Raw genomic sequence first — 24,381 nt, 5'->3', positions numbered from 1 at the left:
AACCTAACTAAAGTCATACCTAACAATGTACATACAAAATGTGAATGAAAACATCAAGTTTCAGAGAAGATTAATCGACAAAAACATGAAAAAATTGTGCAAAAATTCAAAGAACTGATTTTTGGACCAAAAATGAAAATATTGTCCAAACATAACAAATATGAAAGTTCACCACAATTTGAAGACACTCAATCAAGGTTGCCCTAAGGAACATGCTTACCAAGTTTCAAAAAAATCAGGCAAGAGGTTCAAGAGATTTTTGACAAAGAGGGAAAAATTTCACTACAATTTGAACAAATCTGAGTTTTACCTAAGATAATGTATACCAAGTTCAAAACTTTTAGAAAGGTGATTTCAGAGATGTTTTTCTTACCCAAACAGGAACTATTGCACGAGTTCAAATATGAAAACTTCATCAGAATTTTAAACAAATCTGACTAAAGTCACCTTAAATAAGCTAAATACCATGTTTCAACAAGATCTTGGACGTAGTTCAAGAACTTAGCAACTTGCAGGATTTTGCCATTTTTTACCTACTTTCCATGTTTTTGACATCTTCATTTGAACAAATCACATCTCCACATTCGGTGCACGGCCACCTGTACGCCAAATGCTAAGACAGTAGGTGCTGCGGTTTTTTTTCTTTTTCAATGTGAATGAACACATACACACATACATCCATACATACATGTACAGATAGACAATACATACATAACTGATCTACCATATAACCCATATTTAGTACATATACATATACCAAATGCGAGCTAAAACATGACCTAAGCATGGGAATACCTTTAAGGCAGGTGACATTGGCCACATCTGCCCTCCTGACATCTGGTATGTAGTCGCTTGTTTGGGCAAATTTAATTATATGATACAAATGATAGACACAACTAATCAGAACAACTCTCTGAGATTTGTGAGATTACACATACACGAAGAAAGGTCTTATGACGAAGTGAAGCTGTAACATACAAGATTAATGCTTTATTCAACATTTTGTGTGGCAACTGATACACTTCCAATGACTTTGTGTTGTCAAACTATGGTTTGAAAACATGTGTCCCTTTATTACATTAATGCGTCTAAAAAAATCAGAATTAAATGATCATATAAATATATGCTGTTCTTGAGAATTGGACTGCAAATAATTGTTGTATTAAATGTTCTCTGTAATGCAAAACAAAAGATCCACAGTTCTACACTGAAACCCCACATCAAGATAGTATGCCAGGAATTTCCTGAACACTTCTGGTCTCACACCAGCGATTCTCTTGTCTTTCCTTGTAATTGTCCAATAAAGCAATTTATTACTCTCCAACCACACCATGTTTTTGATTCCATCGTCATCTCTCAGTTTCAGAGTGTTCAGCTGGAACTGGCAAATGACCACCGCCGTCCATTGGTACCAACAGCATGTGTGACAATGGGAGTTTCCAAATCAACATCTTCATTCTGCAGAAAATGAAAAGAGTAAAGTGATCATTTGTTTTCAAATTGTATTGTACTTCTGGATGTAAGTTTTGAGTCTTTGGTGTCCAGCAAATACTCTGTTGTCTTTTCAACTCAATTTTCCTAAATATGTACTGCATCTATCAACGCCACTGAAGGTAACAATTTGATCAAAGGACAGTACTCTGTATTTGCACATTAGGCCAGAGAAAAAAAAATCTTGTTCATCGGATTTTTGGACCAAGTCCCAGGAGCGGCGAGCGAAATTTTTTTTTTTATTTTTTTCAGGCCGAAGGTAAACGCGGTTCTCTGGCATTTCTGCACAGATGCAGACGAGGCAAGATAACTGTTTCCCTTTTTACCAGAAATATCTCAGACAAGAAACACTGATACTGGTAACTGAATTCAATACTATATTTCCCAACAATAAACGATGTTAGTGTTTGCACAACATATTCTGAGTATTCTTGACCGCAGACATCCGGGAACTTGCGGTTTTTCACGTCATTTTTGTGTCACACTACCGTGAGAACAAAATATTGAAGAGTGGATTTTTCAACCTTTACACCAGTATTCAAAGTTTCAACATTATGTTAATGATAAACACTAAGTTCTGTCCCTTGTCACATAATTTCTGCATTGTTCACTGTCCATAGTCAAATCCCAATTCACCTCACTCGCGTGCGTGAGGTGAAAGTGACGTCACTCCGCGGTCAAGAATTTCAACATTCTCTCAGAATAAAACTGAAATGTAGAACAAATCACTGAAATCCAACAATTCAGTATTGTCCTTTAATATTGTCCTGGTGGGACCTAGCATCTGAGTTTTTTCATTTTACTTTGGCCCCATGTTTTGGCCACTTTACCACTATCTCTACACATTTTACACAATGGTCTAACAACACTTTACTGTGATCGGAGTGAAGTTATATACCGGTAGTCATCATTCAGATCGTACTTTAACATCGACGCAACATGTGTTTTGTCATTGCCGTAAATTGTTATACTTTCGATGCAATTTTCATTCAATCAGATGCACCGTCCACTGCTGTCACGATCTTGTTGAAAAAATTGCCAACGTAATATCAGGACAAACACTGAGTAGCGTCTTTTGAACTAACTGTTGGCCATCACGTCGAATGTTGGCGATCAAATTAATACTCATGATGTGACATGTACTAACCTTTACAAAACGAGGAAATGCGGAAGTAAGAATTTGCCGCGATCAAAAAAAAAAAAAAATTCCAAATATGCCAAAGTAGAAGCGGCGATTCCGATGAACAATTTATTTTTTCTTCCTGGCCTTACTAGTTTTTTCAGTGACATCAATACATCTAATCATATGCTGAAGGGCATAACAGATGATTATGGTGACTCATGGGATTGAAATAGAGAAGATGATTGTCATACATGACAACATTATCATAATGATTGTCTTGTGATTACGTTTCTTGGTGTTTCTTTTCCAAGAATATCCAAGGATCAGTGTTGTTATATCTGATAGTAGTTACGATGATTGTGGAAATAGATCATTGAAATTTCCCTTATTGAGACATACAGTACTGTCTACATGCAGCAAGCCTGAATGTTTGCATAACACATTTGGGTTTGGGTACAATCATGTGTATGTACAACAGCTTCAATATGGCAATATACAAAACTGTCACAATAAGTTATTTTTTTTAACCCTTTGAACCCGGCTCGGACAAAAATGTCCGATGACGTCATTGAGTACCAGGGGGGTCAGGGTGCAAAGGGTTAATCTTCTGATATTACATTCATGTACATAATATGTCTTACAATGAAAACAACCATTAGCTTAGAATTTTTATCATGAGAATTATTTGTAAACAGCAAAGTCAGATGGCAGCATAGAAACTGTAATTTTTGCTTTTCTAAGCTGAACAAGTGGTCAGATTGTTACATGAAATAACATTTATGTTCACTGACATGCTCTTACACACTTCATGTTCAGACTGAGAAACAATTGTTGCAGCCAAATTATTATAAGGCTAAGAGAAATTTCACTGACTGGCTTAAAAAGTATCTTTGTAATGCTGCAGAAAATTGTGGATCAGGTGAAAATTTCACATGCCAAATTTTATTTGCTACACAAAATATGTCAATGGAGAATTTTGAATAGGCATTCATGAATTTTCAGGTCTCAATACTGACTCTATGCGTAGCCAAATGCTTAGAGAATCTTCTAAGTGGCCTATGCAAACAGTAAATTGTTCTCATGGACTTTGATTCGTGTGAGGAAAGCAATGGCAGAAGGACTATGGTTAACTTTAAAAATAGCGTCAATGACACTGTAGCTCCCATCCTGGACTATTTAGTGTTTGTTCTCTGGTCAGATATTTGAACATGTGTGAAAGGATAAAGTGCATGAAGTGAAAATACTTAAATGAAATGTACTGGAGACAGTGAAATATGTTTAATGTAATTATTCAGAATATAAAATGGAAAAAATACAGAATTAGATATATCGAATACTGTGATACAACCATTAACTCAACAAGTCATTTACAATGACATAGTCCCCACTTGTAATAGGAGTATTAGTCTTGATGGGGCAGGAAAATGTGGTCATTAAGAAGTATCACTGGAGTGTACAGTTCAAAGCAGAACTAACGCACCATCCGGGCTCGCCTCGGGCTCGCCTCAGGCTCGCCTCGGGCACGCCTGAGGCGCGCCTGAGGCGCGTCTCAGACCACACAGGTTTGCCCTCAATAGCTCATTATCTCCAACTGGAAATTGTCATTATGTTGACATGCATAAATTACGCAGCGGTAACTGTCCCAGCCACAGTGTGGTTACACTGAGCACGAGTAAGACAAGTGGGCAGATCGTCCATGTAGCCGACACGAACACGAAGTGTGTGTTACGGACCTAACTTTTCAGACGTAAATTTCTGGACTGTAGACCGGCCAACAATTTGTTGCACTTGCAGTTCAAGCATATAAATCTACACACCTTCACATCAAGGAAAGCTTGTGACCCACTTTGTTGAAGGGTCAAATTTCTGTACAACTTTGTAGCAAACAACGTAAACTTAGCAAGTGTCTTGTGTACAGTGATCGCCATCGATCGTTTTACGATGCCACAAAAACGAATTGGTAATAATTGCCCTCCAATTTATTTAGCTTCGTTTGCCGTAAATTTCTCTGAGCAGACCATGATCACTGACTGTGGCCAGACTTCCTTTTCTTGTCTGGAGCGACAATATGAAGGCCAATTTGCTGTGTGGCTCACGTAAATTATTTGACAAATGTATGGCTCAAAGTCAAACAATGATTTGATCACAAATCTCGGAGAGTTACGAAGGCAACCTGTTGTAAACGATGATTCAGTGATTGTGAATCGGTGACCATATAGAGAATACGTTATTCTACATACACCGACTCAGTTAGTTTTTGTACAAGTAATGAAATACATCTATTTCAGTTCAACAGTAAAACATCGCGTTCTTCGACATGTTGACACCAGAAGCGACACGTTCTTTTTTGACGACCATTGGCATTGTGTTGAAGTAGTGCGGTATGACAGGCCACGCCGTATTCAGCGTGGTTGTGTTCAATTTTACATGACCCACCAGTTATATTCGAAATGGCAAGTTTGGCGATGGTGTAATTTTTCAAGTAAAGTAGAGCTTGTCAAAAGCTTTCGGGCACTTTCTTTCATTTCCTGATGCCCGCATCGTATCAGTGTGTCTCAACATGGATGTAAAAAATAGATACTATGGTCTCAATATCCTCGACATCGATAAAAAAACGAGTATCTCTTTAACCCTCTTTCATTTTCCAACCATCGTATCAATGTGTCTCATTTTCTATCCCCATCATTTCAAGCTCCTGGTTTATTTAGACAAAATAATGAGTCATAGACGTAGGAATATGACGCGAGGTCAACAGTTCGGAACTTGGAGTGACCGTTGGAACATGTTGCAGTGTGTTGTAGTTGTACATCAAGACTCCCGTGACCGGCTGCCATGGCTGTCTCCGTATCAAAGTTTTAATACCTCACATAAACATTCATTGATCGCTCCAAAATAACATATTAAATTAAGATTTGGTAAAAATCCTTTTAAAATTCCTCATCTTGAGTGTTTTTGACAGAGAAAACCTCAACCACAGATCACGATATTGATCGAGCTTTCATTCAGAGTGGCCGGTGCAGTCAACGCGATGCTCCCGGGCGGGCGGGCGACCCATTTGAATCGCCGTTTCAACTTCAAATCACTTTCAAACGATAAACGTAAGTCTTTATTTTCCCGCAAAATACCCTCAAAAAATACCGAAGTCTGTCATTTCTGTCACGTGGTGGCACATAACCTGTCACAAAAAACATCGTGTGTTGAGGAAAAAATGCTTACAGACAGGTCTGTCTCCCTTCCAGCGAACCAGACCTAATTAAGTATTCACGACAAAGTTGTTGACCCGGTTTCATCGAAAGGTCGCTCTAATCATATGCAAATTTCCGCTGCATGCTGCGGCTGTGCTATATACATAGATGATGTCATTATTTAGTCCTTACATGGACCTGAATTGGGTTCAAAGGGCAAAGAATGAATTATTTGTCAGTGATTCCTGAGCGACTTGTGTAGTTTACATTTAGGCACGGTCCGCAGAGGGACCGTGAGTTAGCCCAAATACGACATCGGATTGTGGAAAGTTTTTTAAAAGACGTCAATGCCGTTATCGGTGAAGTTTACAGTAGAGAAAGTCGCGAATCGTTGCAACAATATGTTAATTCAAGTCTTGAACACCGAACACTGTCCCCACCGTTTGAATATCCCTACGAAATATTGCCAAGTGATTAGCCGACGAGTATCGCAAAGTGCATCAGATCATTTAATACTTTAATACTTTAATACTTTATTGCTCAACAACACACTCAAGGAGTGCGGTAAGGCAAAAAATTACAAACTCAGCAAACACTGGATGAAGCTGCTGCTGGGGGAGGAACTAACGTACAAGAAATAAATTTGGCAAGAGGTAGTTTGTTTTCGTGAGTAAAGATATACATGAACTTTTCTCTATCATTCAAATCAAGAAAGCCAGGATTATACAAACTAGTGGATGAAAATAGACTATCTCGATAAGCTCTGTATTTTGGACATTCTATTACAAAGTGAAATTCATCCTCAACTAAAGACTTACAATGCTTGCAGAATCTTTCATTTGCAGGAACTTTTGGAATTGACCTTCTACCCAGTTCTATTTCTAGGTTGTGATCCGAAATTCTTAGTTTTGTCAGCCACCTCCTATAGGTAAAGATCTTATATCTAGCAAGTAACTTTCAAATTCAAATTTTGTCTTAAATAGTCTGTAAGTTTGGAGCTTATTCCTCTGCATTCCACACTTCCTTGTATCATTATGAATGTTTCTCAACCATGTTTGATCATAAGTTTCACATAAACTATCATATACATTATTAACTGTGGAATTGATATTGCAAACACAAGACCATATATCACTCCCACTGTAAGAGTTCAAAATGCTTTGTATATAATTAGACCAATCTGAATTCAACCTGGATGTATAAGCAGATCTCAGTAAGATGTCATCTGATAAAACTAATCTATGCCAGTATTTGAGCATGTGCTTTATCACCATAAAGTGAATTGGATATCTACCCAGCTCTCCAACAACACCATCAGACGGTGCATGTTTAGAGACTCCTAGGATAAATCTATAATAAGATATACTAACATCATTGAGAAAGTTACATTTGTCATTAATTTCATGTCCCCATATTTCACAGCCATATGTCATAATAGGAACAATTAAACTATCAAAGAGTGATAATGCAACTTTTACAGAAAGTGAACCATTTTGAAGGCCCTTACAAAGGCTGAAAGAGCTTTCATTGCCTTCAATTTAAGACTGCAAAAATTTCCTTTCAATTTACTATTTGGGATAATGACAAAACCAGGGTAACAGTACTCTTTCACTAAGTCAAGAGTCACTCCATTGTAAGTGAGTGTAACTCCTTTTACAAGATGATTACTTTTGTTAAACACAATAACTTTCGTCTTCTTTATATTAATAGACAATTTCCATTCACGACAAAAACTATGAAGTTTATCTAAGCAGCTTTGTAAGCCTGTTTCAGATTCTGAAATCAATAAAAGATCATCAGCATACATTAGACAATTGATAAGGAGTTTACCAAGTTTGATAGGACAGTCCTGACTGGAACCATATGTACTGGGAAGATCATTTATAAAAATATTAAACAAAGTTGGACTTAAGTTACACCCTTGCTTAACTCCTAAATTGGAGTCAAATTCTTCAGTAAAGCAGTTGTTACTTTTCACACAATACTTAATGTTGTCGTACATGGACTTAATTAAGCTATAAAAATTACCATTAATGCCATATTTCTGTAATTCCAAAGTAAACCTGTACGCCAAACCCTGTCAAATGCTTTCTGAAAATCTACAAAACAACAATAAAGGTACCTACGACTGGGACTACAGCTTGACTGAGAAAATTTCGCATAGACATGTTGATCGATAGCAGAACGCAAAACAAGAAGATTATCTGCAGTTCTCCTCTTTGCTCTGAAACCAGACTGAAATGGTGAAAGAATACCATTGCTATTAAGAAAGTTTATAAGCCTATTATTCAACACAGAGGTAAACAGTTTTGCAAGGCAACTATTTATAGAAATCCCTCTGTAATTTGATGGATCACATGTATCACCTGATTTGAACACAGGGACCAAATATGCTTTTTTCCAAGCATTAGGAAATGTTCCTGATCTGAGGATGACATTGAATAATGAACACAATGGAGTAAGTATGGAAGAACCACCATATTTTAGCATTTCATTCAAAATACCATCGACACCTGGGGATTTCCCTGATTTTAATTTACGCAAAGCCTTAAATATTTCTGATTCTCTTAATGTGGAATTAAGAATAAAATTCACATCATATTCATTGGCAGCTTCCATTTTTGTTAATTCAGATATGATACGTTTAGAAACATTATCAGTTTCTTCACAAGAAAAATCACCTAACTGCTTAAAGTGATAAAACCATTCAGCAGGAGAGATAGATGAATCAACTTTCTTACACACACGACTCCCTGAAATATCCTTCCACAATTTCCAGTAATCATTACGGTCTTCGGAATAAACCCTTTCTAATTTCCTTAATTGACTCTCTCTGAAGTTGACCGTTTATATTTTAACAATTTTTGTATTCTTTTTTTAGAGTGAAACATCTCCCTCTAATATGTGGATCATTTGGGTAGCGATTCAACAATTTACAGCAATCTTTAAGATCTTTACGAAGTGAAAACAAGACTTATCAAACCACAGGCTGAAAAACACGTTTTGATTTCTTCTTTTTCAATTTCGGCGTAACCTTACGTAAACAGCGATCTGAAACTTTGTGAATAATACCTTCAAATACTTTTACAATATTATCACAAGAATGGGAACTATGACACGCAATATTAAAATTTCTAAAGTCTTCTTGAATTGATGAACTTTGCAGAGTATTTAAGAAATCTTGTTTAGCATTATCATTCCACAAATATTTACTTGAACATGGTTTACATTCTACATCAACTGACTGCTTCACAATATTATTTATATTCATAGAAAAACCTATTGGACAATGATCAGAGAAATGTGTAAAAGCATATACTTTGAAATAATCTATACGGTTCACCAAATTCTTTGTAACAATACCATAATCTACTGTACTAAATCCATTTCCCTTGTAACAAGTTGGTTTTCCATAAAGATCCCCTGCAGTTCTACCATTTAAAATCTGTAAGCCGTTTTGAATGCAAAGATCAATAAGTTGTCTCCCAAAGGAATTGATATTACAACTACCATTATCCATTGAAATTCTATTGTGTACAGAGTCAGGAATATAATCATTGGTGTAGGACAGTGATTTATGTTATCATGTTGAATATAATCTTGCAAATTACCTGTCCTGGCATTAAAGTCTCCTACTAACATTATGTCTCCCAAACTAGAAAATTCAAGAATCTCAGAATGAAGAGTTTCAAAATAATCATTATTTACATGCATTACAGACCCTTGTGGAGGTAAATATACACAACACATAAAAACATCACTACTCAATGAGAAAAAATCCTTATCAAGTTTTACCCAGAGCAAGTCAGAAACTTTAGAATTTATCTTATGAATACCTGTCTTAAGGCACGACTTAAATACAACAACAGATCCCCCAGCAGCACGTTTACTACGTTTATGTTGTAAACTTCTATCAGATCGAAAATAACTATAACTATCTAATGCAAAAGTGTTTGACTTCGAAAGCCACGTTTCTTGAATACACATAATATCAAATTGGTTAACAATTGATAGAAAATCTTCATCATCACATTTTTTTGATAAACCACCTTGGATGTTCCAACTTCCAACACGTATGAAAGAACGCTTAAAATTTCTTCTTAAAGCAGCAGTACTCTGTCTCCGCGAAGTAAAACACATGGCAGTGTAAAAGCTGACTAACAGAACTGGATAAATTAAAGGAAAACTTGATGAACAGCTGACTACAAATAGAAATAGAAAAAGTAGCCAGAACAACAGGTGTGCTAAATTACGCACTACCTTGACAAATGTTAATAGATACTCAACTCTATTGAAGCACAGTGTAACATTGTAGCCATAGTGGCTGTATCCAGAACGTTCCAGGACATTAAAAACAAACAAACAACATGAAAAGAAACAAAGCACATCAACATATGCTGGTCACAATCTAAATCTGGTTTCGATCACCATGGTCATATCTACTAGTGTATACACCATTGCCATAATTATAGTATGGCCTTCTATTGTAGGGCCTATTTACTGGAAAGAATCACTACTATCCATCCGTCTAAATTTGACGGGGATCTATATGTATGAGAATGAGTGATCACACTGCTCCTCTTTGATCCTCTGACACCCCATTTAATATCACTCACCAATAAACTTGTGCCACGTGAATTTATATGAATTCCATCACTATGATACAGGTAACTATTGTTACCTAATCTATTATGATCTACAAAGACGCAGTGATTTATATCAGAACACGCATTCTTAACCCTCTCATTAATATACTGGATTTGATTATTTAGAATGGAGTATTCACCATGGAAAGGTAAGATACCCGACACAATAATCAACGCTTTAGGACAGACATATTTAACTTCATTACACAGTGAAATTATTCCATCAATTATTACATCATCACGTAAGTAACCAACATCATTCGACCCTATATGCAAGATTACAATCTCTGCATCAATATTATTGACATTTCTCAGACATGAATAAGCTTCATCAATATTTGAAGCTCTAAGCTTAACAGAACGCTTATTCTTATATAACAAACTCGTGTTAATGTACTTAGTAATCGAATCACCTAATACGAGGACATTACAGTTTGTACGACCGTCATCTCTAATGAATCGTGGACGATGTGGACCCGATATGCGAGACTGTGTCCGGCGATATGTAGAACTCGTCCTATTAACAGCTTCATCAACGCTGCCACGACGCGAAGGACTCTCTCTCGATTCATCTGAATGACTCAGGTACCGGTTAGCGTACGCGTTCGGAGTACCGGGAGCTGGAACGGTGGGCGAACGTTCAGTCGGTTGTAAGAATTTTGGTGGGCTCTGGTTTACCGCGGAAGACAACGGTAGAGGATCAGACCGGGGAGTATTCGTCAGGATTGGTTCTGGTGTTGTTGAATGAGATGTTTGCGGCTGGAGAGTGATATTACCAACTACACTGTGACGATGAAGATCTGCGGAGTGAGGTGCGACACTGGAGACAACACGCTCACGAGTTACAGCTACATCAGTCTCAATTGATGACGTCACAGCGGTCCCAGAGACTTTTTCTAAAGATCCGTGAACGAATTCAAGTTTGTCATCAATACGAGAGATAGTACTCACAATTCATTCATTGAAGACTCCGATGAATCGAACTTGTTATCAATGAAAGTAAACTTCTTCTCAAATAGGTTTTCATAGATGAAATCTGCCTCCTAAGATCCTTCACTTCAGCGACAACGCGATCTTTACACTGAGACTCTACAGCACTTTGAGTTACAGCTAACTTCCTTTGAAATTCTTCACACATTGATCCCAGTTCGACCCTCAAATTATCTACAGCGTCAAGTACGATATTGAATCGATCACTTAGTATTACGTAGTTATCTTGAAGTTTTTCGAAGGAGCGCAATAAGTTGTCGGATTTAGTGACAGTGTCATGCTCCCCGTATTTACAGTCTACAGCTACATTGACGAAATCATCACATTTCACACGCACTGGTGTCGTCGAAGATTCAGCCAAGTTATCTTGAACGATGGCGGGAGAACGATCAGAGAACACCTTCATAACACATGTCTCTGGCGAATCACGGCCACTATCTTCATCCAGTGAGACCGCAGAAAATGGAAAAGAGTCAGTTTTTAGAACGGAACTCTCAACTGAAATGTGCATGTCGACGTTCCCGCCTTGCGAAATTTGATAGCTTCTCAAAAAATTATTTGCTTCTTCACGACTGTTGAAACCTTTGAAACATGCACCGGAGAAACCATCCACATGCTTATGACAAGTATTCCACTTCTCGAAGACTCCTGTTTGTCTCCCAACAGCAACAGCGTAGAATTTTTTGCCAGACTTTTTCTTACTTGACCTCGTCAACTTCTTACGTCTCCTGCTGTCTCGTACTGGAGTGCTTACAGACGTAGACACGTGCTCGTCACTTGAAATGTCAAAGTCCCCGTAAACAAAATCCGTGTCAGTCTTTTACCTTTGCTACGCTCATGATTAATTCTGGCTAAGAAATAAAAGTAAGTCAAACAATAAAAAGAATAATGCCTGGAACAGCTCAGTATCCACACCACTACGGGGAGCTCAAAATTATACGTGCACACAGCAGGCAGCCATATTATAATATGCATTGCTGAGTTATTATCATTGTGCAGTTTGTTTAAAAAAACACAGTGGAGTGCGCAGTCAGAGACAAAACACCACCACTAGCAGAGGCTGTTCATTTTGCGTGAACGTCGCGATAGTAACTATTCAATAAAGGATTTACATGTACTTTCTATGAATAAAGTTACATTGCTTTTGCCCATGTGTAGTCTTGTTGCATTGCTGAGTAAATTTCATTGACCAGGGAACCTATCACGGTTGAAGCAACCCGCTTTGACAGACTTTCAAAATTGAAGAAAATGTGCCGGAGAGAAAACGGTAGGTACTGTTACAGACGCCCGTCATGTAGGCCTACTAGACGTTGTCATAATATAATGCCGTCATTTCCAATTTCTCACAAAAAACTTTTTAACTCTTATTTTAGTATACAGTTATCGTCGAGGTTAACAATGTGCGTCTCATTCTAGTTGTTGTATATGAACCTTTTCACAACTTTACATCCATCGCATGGTGTCATCTGACCTCGAGCAGTTACTTCGGCAATATTTCCGATCTAACCGACTGCAGTGTTTCCTCGAATGAAATTCAAAGTCACTAAATTTCTAATTTGCCAACTTGTGACGAAATTACGGTTGATGCATATTCTTAGATAGCTGCAGTACCGTACGTACGTAGCAAAACCAGATCTGGTTTTGCCGTTTTGCCGCCCGACCCAAATACCCAGGCAAAACCTCGAGCTACTGTACTGCAGCGAATTCTTAGAGTGACAGTGGGGAATTGCCAAAAACTTCCAGGCCTCGCTGTTCTTTTATCCAACATGTGTAACGAAATTCTGTACGGAGAATGCACACAAGGTTTCGGTTTTCCGACAGTTTCAGTGTATTAGCTCATATACAGTATGAATGGTTGTTGCGGCTGGCAGGGAATCAATGTCACAAATCACGTTGTTCAAACTGTCGGCCGGCCTAACCTGTAGTAGCTGCCAGCTGTCGTCGACGGCTTTTGGTTGTTAGTAATTCTACGTCCGGGCGAGCTCTCATTCAGGGACGTCCCAAAATCGATTTTCAACACATGCAAGGCCAGTGTTCCTGTATTTTTGTAAGAATATAGTAAATTGTAGATAAAGCCAGACCCTTTTTATTGCCTACAATGTCGCCTTGTACGTCGTGTACGAGTCTCGGCCTTGACATGGCACAAAACATATTTGCGCGCGTCATACAGATGATACCATTATTCATCTGGGGGCTAGATTTTTCTCGAGAAACCTACGACGAAAAAGACAGTCTAAATGAAAATATTTCAAGCATAAGATCAATTGCATAGAATGCTGAACTGCAGCAGCTTTTAATCGCTAATTAATGGCATAGTTTGTTTTTTGCATTCAACGCATCCAATCGAGCAAGTAAACTTGGTTTGACCTTTTATAGAAAGTTTGACAATGTTTTTTGGTTGGTCTCCGGCTCGTGTATCACCCCAATATGTAATAATTAACCCAATATGTAATACTAACCCAATATGTAATAACACTTAACCCAATATGTAATACTAACCCAATATGTAATAACACTTAACCCAATATGTAATACTAACCCAATATGTAATAACACTTAACCCAATATGTAATAAAACTAAACTTGGGATATAATACTAAGCAAAATAATACAAGAAATGCCTAACAACCATCAACGAGTCCCTGTGTAGCCAAAACACTTCAAAACTTTAGATAAAAGTGGAGACAATTATTGAGATCAATAAACTTGCAAAAAAGCTAAGAACGCCCAGGTACCCTAATCAAGCCGTCGTCGAGCATTTAAATTTTAATTTTAATTGTTCCTTAATTTTCATACAGCGGAAAATACCTGAAAACACACACATTTCTTATAATCATTTAGCAATACGGAAAGAAAAGTTTCACCATTATTGCTAGTTCCTGACCTTACAACAATCAGAAAATGACAGCAATGGTTCAAATTTTTCGCTTATTTGTTTACATGCAGAACGCTTATGGCTGTCAACATTCATAAAACCAAACACAATTTATGGTAAATATGAAAGCGACTACCGATATATTAATATGGTCTGTAATATCACAACATTATGGGCAAATAAACGGGAATATTATCCAGACATAAATGTTTCAACAGATTAATAAAGAGAAGAAACTATACATGATAGCTCTGAAAGGCTGAAGTGACCAACTTCTATTATAAGGCTTACTTTATGGGGTAGAAAGAAATATTCATTTATCTATTTTTGGTATTCTCTCAAAATATGTGCCCCCACACAATATTTTTTGGGTTAACTCAATATGTAATTAACGATCTATTTTGGATAAACTAAATATGTAATAAACCTTCCATGTAATTAAGTTCCCCAAGGAGAATGCATGGAAGATTTATTACATATTGGGTTAACCCAATATGTAATAAAGTCCACTAAGGAGATGCATGAAATTTTATTACATATTGGGTTAACCCAATATGTAATAAAGTACCACTAGAGAATGCATTGAATTTTATTACATATTGGGTTAACCCAATATGTAATAAAGTCCCCATTGAGAATGCATGGAAGGTTTATTACATATTGGGTTAACCCAATATGTAATAAAGTCCCCATTGAGAATGCATGGAAGGTTTATTACATATTGGGTTAACCCAATATGTAATAAAGTCCACTAAGGAGAATGCATTGAAATTTTATTACATATTGGGTTAACCCAATATGTAATAAAATCCCCATAGAGAATGCATTGAAATTTTATTACATATTGGGTTAACCCAATATGTAATAAAATCCCCATAGAGAATGCATGGAAGTTTTATTACATATTGGGTTAACCCAATATGTAATAAAGTCCCCATTGAGAATGCATGGAAGGTTTATTACATATTGGTTAACCCAATATGTAATAAAGTCCCCATTGAGAATGCATGGAAGTTTTATTACATATTGGGTTAACCCAATATGTAATAAAGTCCACTAAGGAGAATGCATTGAAATTTTATTACATATTGGGTTAACCCAATATGTAATAAAATCCCCATAGAGAATGCATGGAAATTTTATTACATATTGGGTTAACCCAATATGTAATAAAGTCCCCATAGAGAATGCATGGAAGTTTTATTACATATTGGGTTAACCCAATATGTAATAAAGTCCACTAAGGAGAATGCATTGGAATTTTATTACATATTGGGTTAACCCAATATGTAATAAAGTCCCCATAGAGAATGCATGGAAGTTTTATTACATATTGGGTTAACCCAATATGTAATAAAGTCCCCATTGAGAATTAAATGCATGGAAGGTTATTACATATTGGGTTGTGATAAAGTCCCCATAGAGAATGCATTGACGTTTATTACATATTGGGTTAACCCAATATGTAATAAAGTCCCCATAGAGAATGCATTGACGTTTTATACATATTGGGTTAACCCAATATGTAATAAAGTCCCAATAGAGAATGCATTGACGTTTTATTACATGTTGGGTTAACCCAATATGTAATAAAGTCCCCATAGAGGAATGCATTGACGTTTTATTACATATTGGGTTAACCCAATATGTAATAAAGTCCCCATAGAGAATGCATGGAATTTTATTACATTTATTACATTACGATTTCCTAATTACATTTCATGAAGAAAAAACTACATTGCATTAGACTTGAAGTGATCACCATGCATGATACAGATGACAAAGTGTTTACGTAAAACACCACAGACTCTGGCGGATGACTGGCTACTGGATTTTTTATCGATGGAATGAAACCGAGTTTACTTGGTTCACAATAAAGTTTTGAAGTTGAGGTAACTGTTGCAAATGTTACAGCTCTTCAAATGTTATATAAAAAATAAACTCAACAAATAAAATGGAAATATAAAAGCTGGCATTTATTATTGCCACTAGTATCTATGTTCATTGGTTATTCTATGTTCTGCAGAACGTTTCATTTTGTCGTATTGAACTCATTGTTTGCAGACACATTTTGGCTTTCGCATGCCAAAATTATTTTAGTCGTCTCAGGCGCGAAACAGCCAGACTTAAGCTTACCACAGTGTATCTTCAGTATATCAAATTCACGGTCTCTATCGATTCCATAGTACCTCATTAATTAATGTTATGTACTTTGAAAACATACTCCATTGATATGTCACAAGCACTTGAAGGTTGAGAATTTAATTTGAAGATTGTGAAGAAATGTCCCGAGGATTGGACGTTGAAGTGATTTTGTATGCGAATGTACGTATTTGGCTAAATGCTATTACGTATTGGGCTAGGATTATATATTGGTTAGAATTTTATTACCTATTCGTTTATATTACAAATTGGCATCGAATATTATACTTATTGGGTGAAATGTTCTTACATGGTTAGTATTACATATTGGGTAAAAAAAAACACAAAAAAATTTGAAAAATTATCAAATTTTAGAAATGCTGCAGGTTGTGAAGGGGCGTGATCATGGTTGCTATGCATATTTTAGTCTTATTTTGGTCAGTATTATATCCCAAATTCATTTTTTATTACATATAGGGTTAAGTGTTATTACATATTGGGTTAGTATTACATATTGGGTTAAGTGTTATTACATATTGGGTTAGTATTACATATTGGGTTAAGTGTTATTACATATTGGGTTAGTATTACATATTGGGTTAAGTGTTATTACATATTGGGTTAGTATTACATATTGGGTTAATTATTACATATTGGGGTGATACAGCTCGAAGCCAGTGACGTTTCCGGACTTCAGTTTCTGAGAGCCACATCAAATTGCCACGATCAGCGGACGCAAAATTATTATTTTCAAATAGCTATCACCAAAAATTTCGGGAAATGAGAAAACCTGGCGAGAAAAAAGGCATGGCAACAATGGTGTTGATAGCGTCCTACCTTTTCAAGCCATCAAGAACCAACAGCTCAGCTCGCCCGAATTCAATTCATGAATATGTTGGGCGAGGCAACGATAGTAAATTTTTTCTGCAAACGTAGAAAGACCTGCACTTTGCACTGAAAGGAATAGTTGGCAAGTCTTTTCCGAAACTGAAAAACATCGCTGAGGATATAGCCATCTCTCAGTCAGTGCGGCCGTGGCAAACTTTGGCGTTCATACCGACAATGGGACAGAGCATTTTCAAACGAAACAGGCATTGTGAATGAAAGGCGATGACTTAGTTTTTAAAGTAGAAGAAAATGCTCAAAACTTTGGTTGTGTTAGTTAATCAATCGAAATTATTTCTTGTTCCAATTGATAAAATCATAGACAGTCTCGATTCTACCATCAATTAATCGACAGACTAAATCGACAATGGAAGATGCATATAAAATTTACAACGCGATGTACGCGGTACGTACGTGTACATCTCAAACAACGGGCGAGTTGGTTTTGGCCCAGTGGGAATAGGGCGATCCGGCGAGTTGCTTCTGGGCGGGTTCAAGTTGGAAAAAGTGCAAGTTAGTCATTCGTGCAAAACGGTCATCAAAACTTCAGGAAAATAGGAAATCAATGAAATTTACTGAGCAATTCAACAAAGACTTGGTGATACACATAGCTAAAAGCAATGTAACTTATTCATAAAAAGTTAATCCTTTATTTGGGTTATCACCATCGGTCATGCAAAATGAATGGCCTATGCCCACACCCCGCGGTTTTGATAAACAAACTAAAAGATGATCATGGACAGAGCAGTACTGCTGTCCGCTGATCAATTGTCGATATATGGATATTCCCAGCGGTTTCCCATGTATATTGGGACTGTGATGTTCCTAGTTTTATTGCACCAGATGACATCGAATACACTAGTCTACACGGTCTAAGGCTTATTGACTCGGCGTAATTTTGTCATCGCCAGTGCAAGAGAGGGCCGGAGAGTAACAAAAACTTCATTCTCCAGTGAGCATTTTAGACAAGAAACTTTAGCAGTGCCTCCGTCATTTTGTACACGAAAAATTCAGACCTCCGTCCAGCTCCGCAGCTCCGAGTTATTCTCGACGGTCAAGTCTAAAATTTGCATTGTTGCTATGGAAACTGGCCGTTTTCCGAGAAAAGGGAGCATGATTCCTCGAAGGCAGACTTTCGCTGTTTCACAATTCGACATAGAGGAATGATTTGCAATATGTCACCTATGACCTTTAACATCATGTAGCTGCTAATCACAAGATTGATCAGTCGCGTGAAATTCATTAAGTTCTGATACTTCGGACTTCACTGAGTTTGACAGAAAAAGATGCCTGTTTTTTGTGGGTTTTTTTTTGCACCAGTTATTTCCACGTGGGAATCATTACGTTACTAGAAAAAGACGGAGGTTTTTTATGTTCGGCCCAAATTGCTATTCGGAGCAGGAAGAATTTTGAATGTGGGATATCGACTCACTTGTAAAATATTGACAGAAGCGGACTTACGTTTTTGGTTTTCGGTTGTAATAATTTGGCATGGGGACAGTTTTGAAAGTCAGACTTTCATCGGGTATGGACAGTTATGTTAAACAATACTGGTAAAAGACGTAACGCCATAGTTTTTGGCCGCAATACATGTGGGGCGGCAACAGTTCTGAGCTGGATAATTGTAAGATATCGCAACCATTTTCAAAACATTAACGACATGAGAAATCTGTGGTGACGTACTTGGACGTAATCTTTATGCAGTGTAATAACTTCCAAAGTTGGAGAACGGTTCATATTTAATACCACAGACTTCAGGAATAAGCATAACCGAGTTTGACTACGGGCCCTCTCTATCACGGGGTTTGAATTACATGTAAAATACCATCAGAAAAAGACGTTTTTTCCGTCTCCAGTTACTTAGGAGCGGGAACAATTTATTATGAATATCAGACTTTATCAGGTATCAACTCACATGCACAGAATACTATCAGAAACGAACCGGGAATTTTGAAAGCTTTTTGAGTTAAGTTTTTTTTTTTGGCCCCAATTTCATTCGGATCGGGAACAATTTTGAATGTTGGAATTTGTTGAGGGTATCGACCCACATGTAAAATGTTAACAGAAGCGGGCGTAATTTTTGGCTTTCTGTCGTAATATAAGTTGAAATGGGGAACAGTTTTGAATGTCTGACATCATCAGGTATGGATGGACAGACGTGAAACACACTGGCAAAAGACATAATTTTTGGCCGCAATATATGTGACTTTTGGAGTGGAAACAGTTCTGACAAATGTACAACATTTTAGAAATGGACGAATTATTTTGTTTCTTGGCCGTAATTTCTTCGAAACGGGGAGTAGAGAAGGACGTTGATTGGGTAGTGAAACACATACATATCATGTGAAACATCATCAGAAACAAGCATTAATATATGATTTTCGGCAGTTGTAAGTACAAAACGGGAGCATTTGTTAGTGAATACGTATCCTAAATAAAAGCAAGGCAAGAAGTTCATAACAGAAACATCTTTATTAATTACGAATCCTAGAAGTGTAAATAGTAAAATAACGTAGGGTGCAATAGCAGCCTGATATGCACCAGATGAATATAGATCCTATCAAGTGTAGCAATTTTCCTTCCAGATGGTTTTACATGTAGCAATAGTTTCTGAGAGTTGCAACATTGTATGTAAAGGTTAGCAAGATCTTTTGACGGGCCTATTGTTCAAGTACTGATTGTCAATATTTCTGCCCTTTGTCATGCACGTGAATAAATTTGCATACGAGTACAGCAGGTCTCCAAGGGGAAACCACTTCTCAGGCTCGCCTGAGGCACGCCCGAGGCGCGCCCAAGGCACGCCTCAGGCGAGTCCGAGGCGAGCCCGAGGCGAGCCTTTTGGTGCGTTAGTTCTGCTTTGAACTGTATATGTTGAGATCTATGGGCACATAGGTCTATGTCGTTGTTCCCATTTGAAACACATGAGGCATGTCTACGTTATGGTTCTAAATCGGGAAAAAAGATCAGACCTCTAGCAGTATTGGCCAGCCAAGAAATACATATGCGCATTATAAATGAGGTACAAGATGTGACATCTTAAGGTCTAATATCCTATCAAAATTGGAGGGTATAGAACTTGTGGTTACTGAGTTATGCATATATATGTATAATCAAGGTCAAAGGTCATCGAGGTCACGTGACATTTTGAAAAAAAAATGTATCGCTAATTAATCCCTATATGCCAAAAATCAGACCTCTAGCTCTATTCGCTTGCCCAGAATTAGATATGTGCATAATTAATGAGGTAAAGCGTGTGTTGTCATAAGGTCTCCCATCCTACTAAATATAAAGGACATAGAACTTGTGGTTACTTATTTATTGACATAAACATATATTTAGGTAAAAGGTCATCGAGGTTACATGACATTTGGTCAAAAAATTTCTCTCCTATAGTTATCCCTATATACGAAAAATCGGACATCCAGCTCTATTGGCTCGCTCAGAATGAGATGTGCGCATAATTATTGAGGTACAATATGTGGCGTCATAAGGTGTCCAATCATACCAAACATGAAGGGTGTAGCACTTGTGGTTACCGAATTATGGACAAATATGTATATTTGGGTCAAAGGTCACCAAGGTCACATGACATTTTGTCAAAAAAATTGTTTTGCTAAGTTATCCCTATATACCAAAAATCAGACCTCTAGCTCTATTGGCTCGCTCAAAATTAGATATGTGCATAATTAATGAGGTACAATATGTGGCGTCATAAGCTGTCCCATCATACCATACATGAAGGGTGTAGCACTTGTGGTTACTGAGTTATGGACAAATATGTATATTTGAGGTCAAAGGTCACCGAGGTCACGTGACATTTTGTCAAAAAAATTGTATTGCTAAGTTATCCCTATATACCAAAAATCAGACCTCTAGCTCTATTGGCTCGCTCAAAATTAGATATGTGCATAATTAATGAGGTACAATATGTGGCGTCATAAGGTGTCCCATAATACCATACATGAAGGCTGTAGCACTTGTGGTTACTGAGTTATGGACAAATATGTATATTTGAGGTCAAAGGTCACCGAGGTCACGTGACATTTTGTCAAAAAAATTGGTTTGCTAAGTTATCCCTATATACCAAAAATCAGACCTCTAGCTCTATTGGCTCGCTCAAAATTAGATATGCGCATAATTAATGAGGTACAATATGTGGCGTCATAAGGTGTCCCATCATACCATACATGAAGGCTGTAGCACTTGTGGTTACCGAATTATGGACAAATATGTATATTTGAGGTCAAAGGTCACCGAGGTCACGTGACATTTTGTCAAAAAAATTGTTTTGCTAAGTTATCCCTATATACCAAAAATCAGACCTCTAGCTCTATTGGCTCGCTCAAAATTAGATATGTGCATAATTAATGAGATACAATATGTGGCGTCATAAGGTGTTCCATCATACCATATATGAAGGGTGGTAGCACTTGTGGTTACTGAGTTATGGACAAATATGTATATTTGAGATCAAAGGTCATCAAGGTCACATGACATTTTGTCAAAATATCCGAGATATCTGCGTGAACGGATGGACTCACGGATGGACGAACAGACGGACATGACCCAATCTATAAGCTCACTGGACTTCATCCGTGGGGACTAAAAATTGTGTCACTGCATCCTTTTTGCAATATGAATACGATGAGAAACTAAATTTTTTTTTTTCGTGGCCTTATACATGGGAGTCTATGGAGATCTGCCTTATACATGGGAGTCTATGGACGTGTAAACTAAAAATATGCAAATTTCACCACGATTTGCCCAAATTTGGGAAAGGTCACTTCTATGCACTTCCATACCAAGTTTCAAATCAATCGGACTTGTGGTTTCAGAGCAGGAGATTTTTTGACCAAAAATGGGAGAAAATTACAAAAAAATTCATGAAAATAGCAAGTCCAAGATACTGACCCAAGATGTGCACAATCATTTCATGTCAGCCCAAAGTACTTACATGCTAATTTTTCATGTAATCTGCTCAGTGGTTATTGAGTTTTTTCAATTTTGACTGTTTTTACATTTTTTCACTTAATTTGCATATTTTTGGCAATGACAACTTCATTTGAACAAAATCTCATCTACAGCCCATCATCCATGTACACACCAAATATCAAGATGAAATGTACAGCGGTTTTGGAGTTTTTGATGTTGACGGACAGACATACAGACATACAGACATACAGACGTACAGACATACAGACATACAGACATACATACATACAGACATTTCCCTAGCCTATAAGAATAGCTTCCATTGCCATATATACATATGGCTATGGGAGCTAAAAAATGTTATACAATACTTCAAACTGGAAAAAGCTGTGAAAATTCTATTCTTTCACTCTTTACAGCCAAGTTACTTTGTCATGATTTAGTTTTAAACTTTCATTTGACTCATTAGCTTGTACGTGATTTTGCTGTTCATTTTGTAATGCCATTTTTATCTGCCCAATTTCATTTTTTCCATTTCCCTTATATCTTGGCATTTATTTTAAGTGTTGTCATTTTCCATGTTTTATTTTCTGTCGGACTTTCTTATTACTTTAGTCCTACTTGACTGTTTTTAATTTTATCTGTGCTGTATTCTATTTATTCAATGCATGAAAATCCATTTATGGATGCATTGATTTAAAAAGAAATGGAATGAAGTGAACTGACCACTTGTACACAACTCTTAGCTGGAAGTGTAGACATCAGCGATCTGGCCGAGTGTAGTGGTGGCCATCAGAGCATATAGAGACAGCACATTGAAGCAGATTGGTGCCCTTGCCATTCTGATCGTATTCTAAGAAGAACGCTGCAAATAAATACACTGTATCATGAACGTTCTCTGTTGTGTCATAATGGAATTTGTTTTTTCATGTTTCATCCAATCCCAGCCATTTAATTCTTACCTGGACACCGTATTGTAGCTTAGCTCTAGCTAAACAGTTGCCAAAGGCAAAGAGAATTAATTTGGCATCGAGATGCTCAGGTAGCCAGCCCTCAGTGTTCAGTACCAGTAGTAGATGTGCATGTGGGTAGGGGTATCCTTGGGCTAAACCTGAAAACATGTAAACAAGTCATTGTAAATGACACAGTCCCCAACTGTAATTTAGCTGATTTAGGTGATTCAAGTATGTGCAGATTTTGCCAACAGAGATTTGTATGCGCTCCAGTAATTCTACTGCCGTGTGTGACACTGCACTGTAGCAGTGCTGCAGACACGTGATAAATATGATCTGTACTGTATACCAGTAGTGGAACAGTACAATTAAATAGCGTGGCTACATTTCCTGTGTCCGAAAAATATGTGCATGGCCACTGTATAGCCATGTATACATACACGTACATGTATGAACCTTCCTATAGCAGGATTGTCAATGGAAAAACGGATCATGAATAGTAGCTGAAGAAAAGTATTTCATTTCATTTCATTTCAGTATTTGAACATGGAAAGACATGTCATGCAATTTTTGCTGACAACTTGATGAAAATACTGGAACATTAACATTTACAATCTACTAGTATTATGGACAGTTTGCAGGGAAAAAATAGAATTCAACTTTTGTTTTCTTTAATTTGCGATGTATAATATTATGTTGCACAATGTGATTGTAAAAGTTGTCACATTGCCATATGCTGTGCCAATAAAAAGAAACATACTGGTACTGTGAAAACTTGTGCTCCAACCATAAATAAATTATTATAAACCCATCTCTAGTGATCCAAATGTATTGTAATCCCCCACTTTTCTGGATGTAAGATAATACTATATAATTTACCTGTCGTCACATGATCATCTCTGTAGTGATGGAGTGGTGCCAAGTCAATGGTGTGCGCGATGGGGTACAATGACTCCAACTGATGCGATGCCGTCTCCTGGACTTCTTCATCTATTGCCAGTGGCAACAGAGGTAGCTTCGATGTGATGAGAGAACCTACCCTTCCTCCAATCTGTATGCGATCTTTGCCTGTTTGCAACACATGAAAGACCAGGGAATATGAAGTTTGATTTTATGAAAGATCTGTTATCTTGAACTTTCTATGCATTTCCTAATGTTT

The 24,381-nt window shown here is 37.2% G+C and overlaps 1 pseudogene; it reads right to left on the bottom strand.

The window, feature by feature from the left end:
- Positions 1-970: 970 nt before the first annotated feature.
- The window catches only part of LOC139127403 (large ribosomal subunit protein mL37-like), a 42,936-nt pseudogene continuing 19,525 nt past the window's right edge, over positions 971-24,381 (bottom strand).

The sequence above is a fragment of the Ptychodera flava genome, unplaced genomic scaffold (genome assembly GCF_041260155.1).
Source record: "Ptychodera flava strain L36383 unplaced genomic scaffold, AS_Pfla_20210202 Scaffold_31__1_contigs__length_3010019_pilon, whole genome shotgun sequence".
NCBI lineage: Eukaryota > Metazoa > Hemichordata > Enteropneusta > Ptychoderidae > Ptychodera > Ptychodera flava.
Note: the sequence above shows the minus strand (reverse complement) of the source record. Positions and strands in the feature narration are given on the sequence as shown.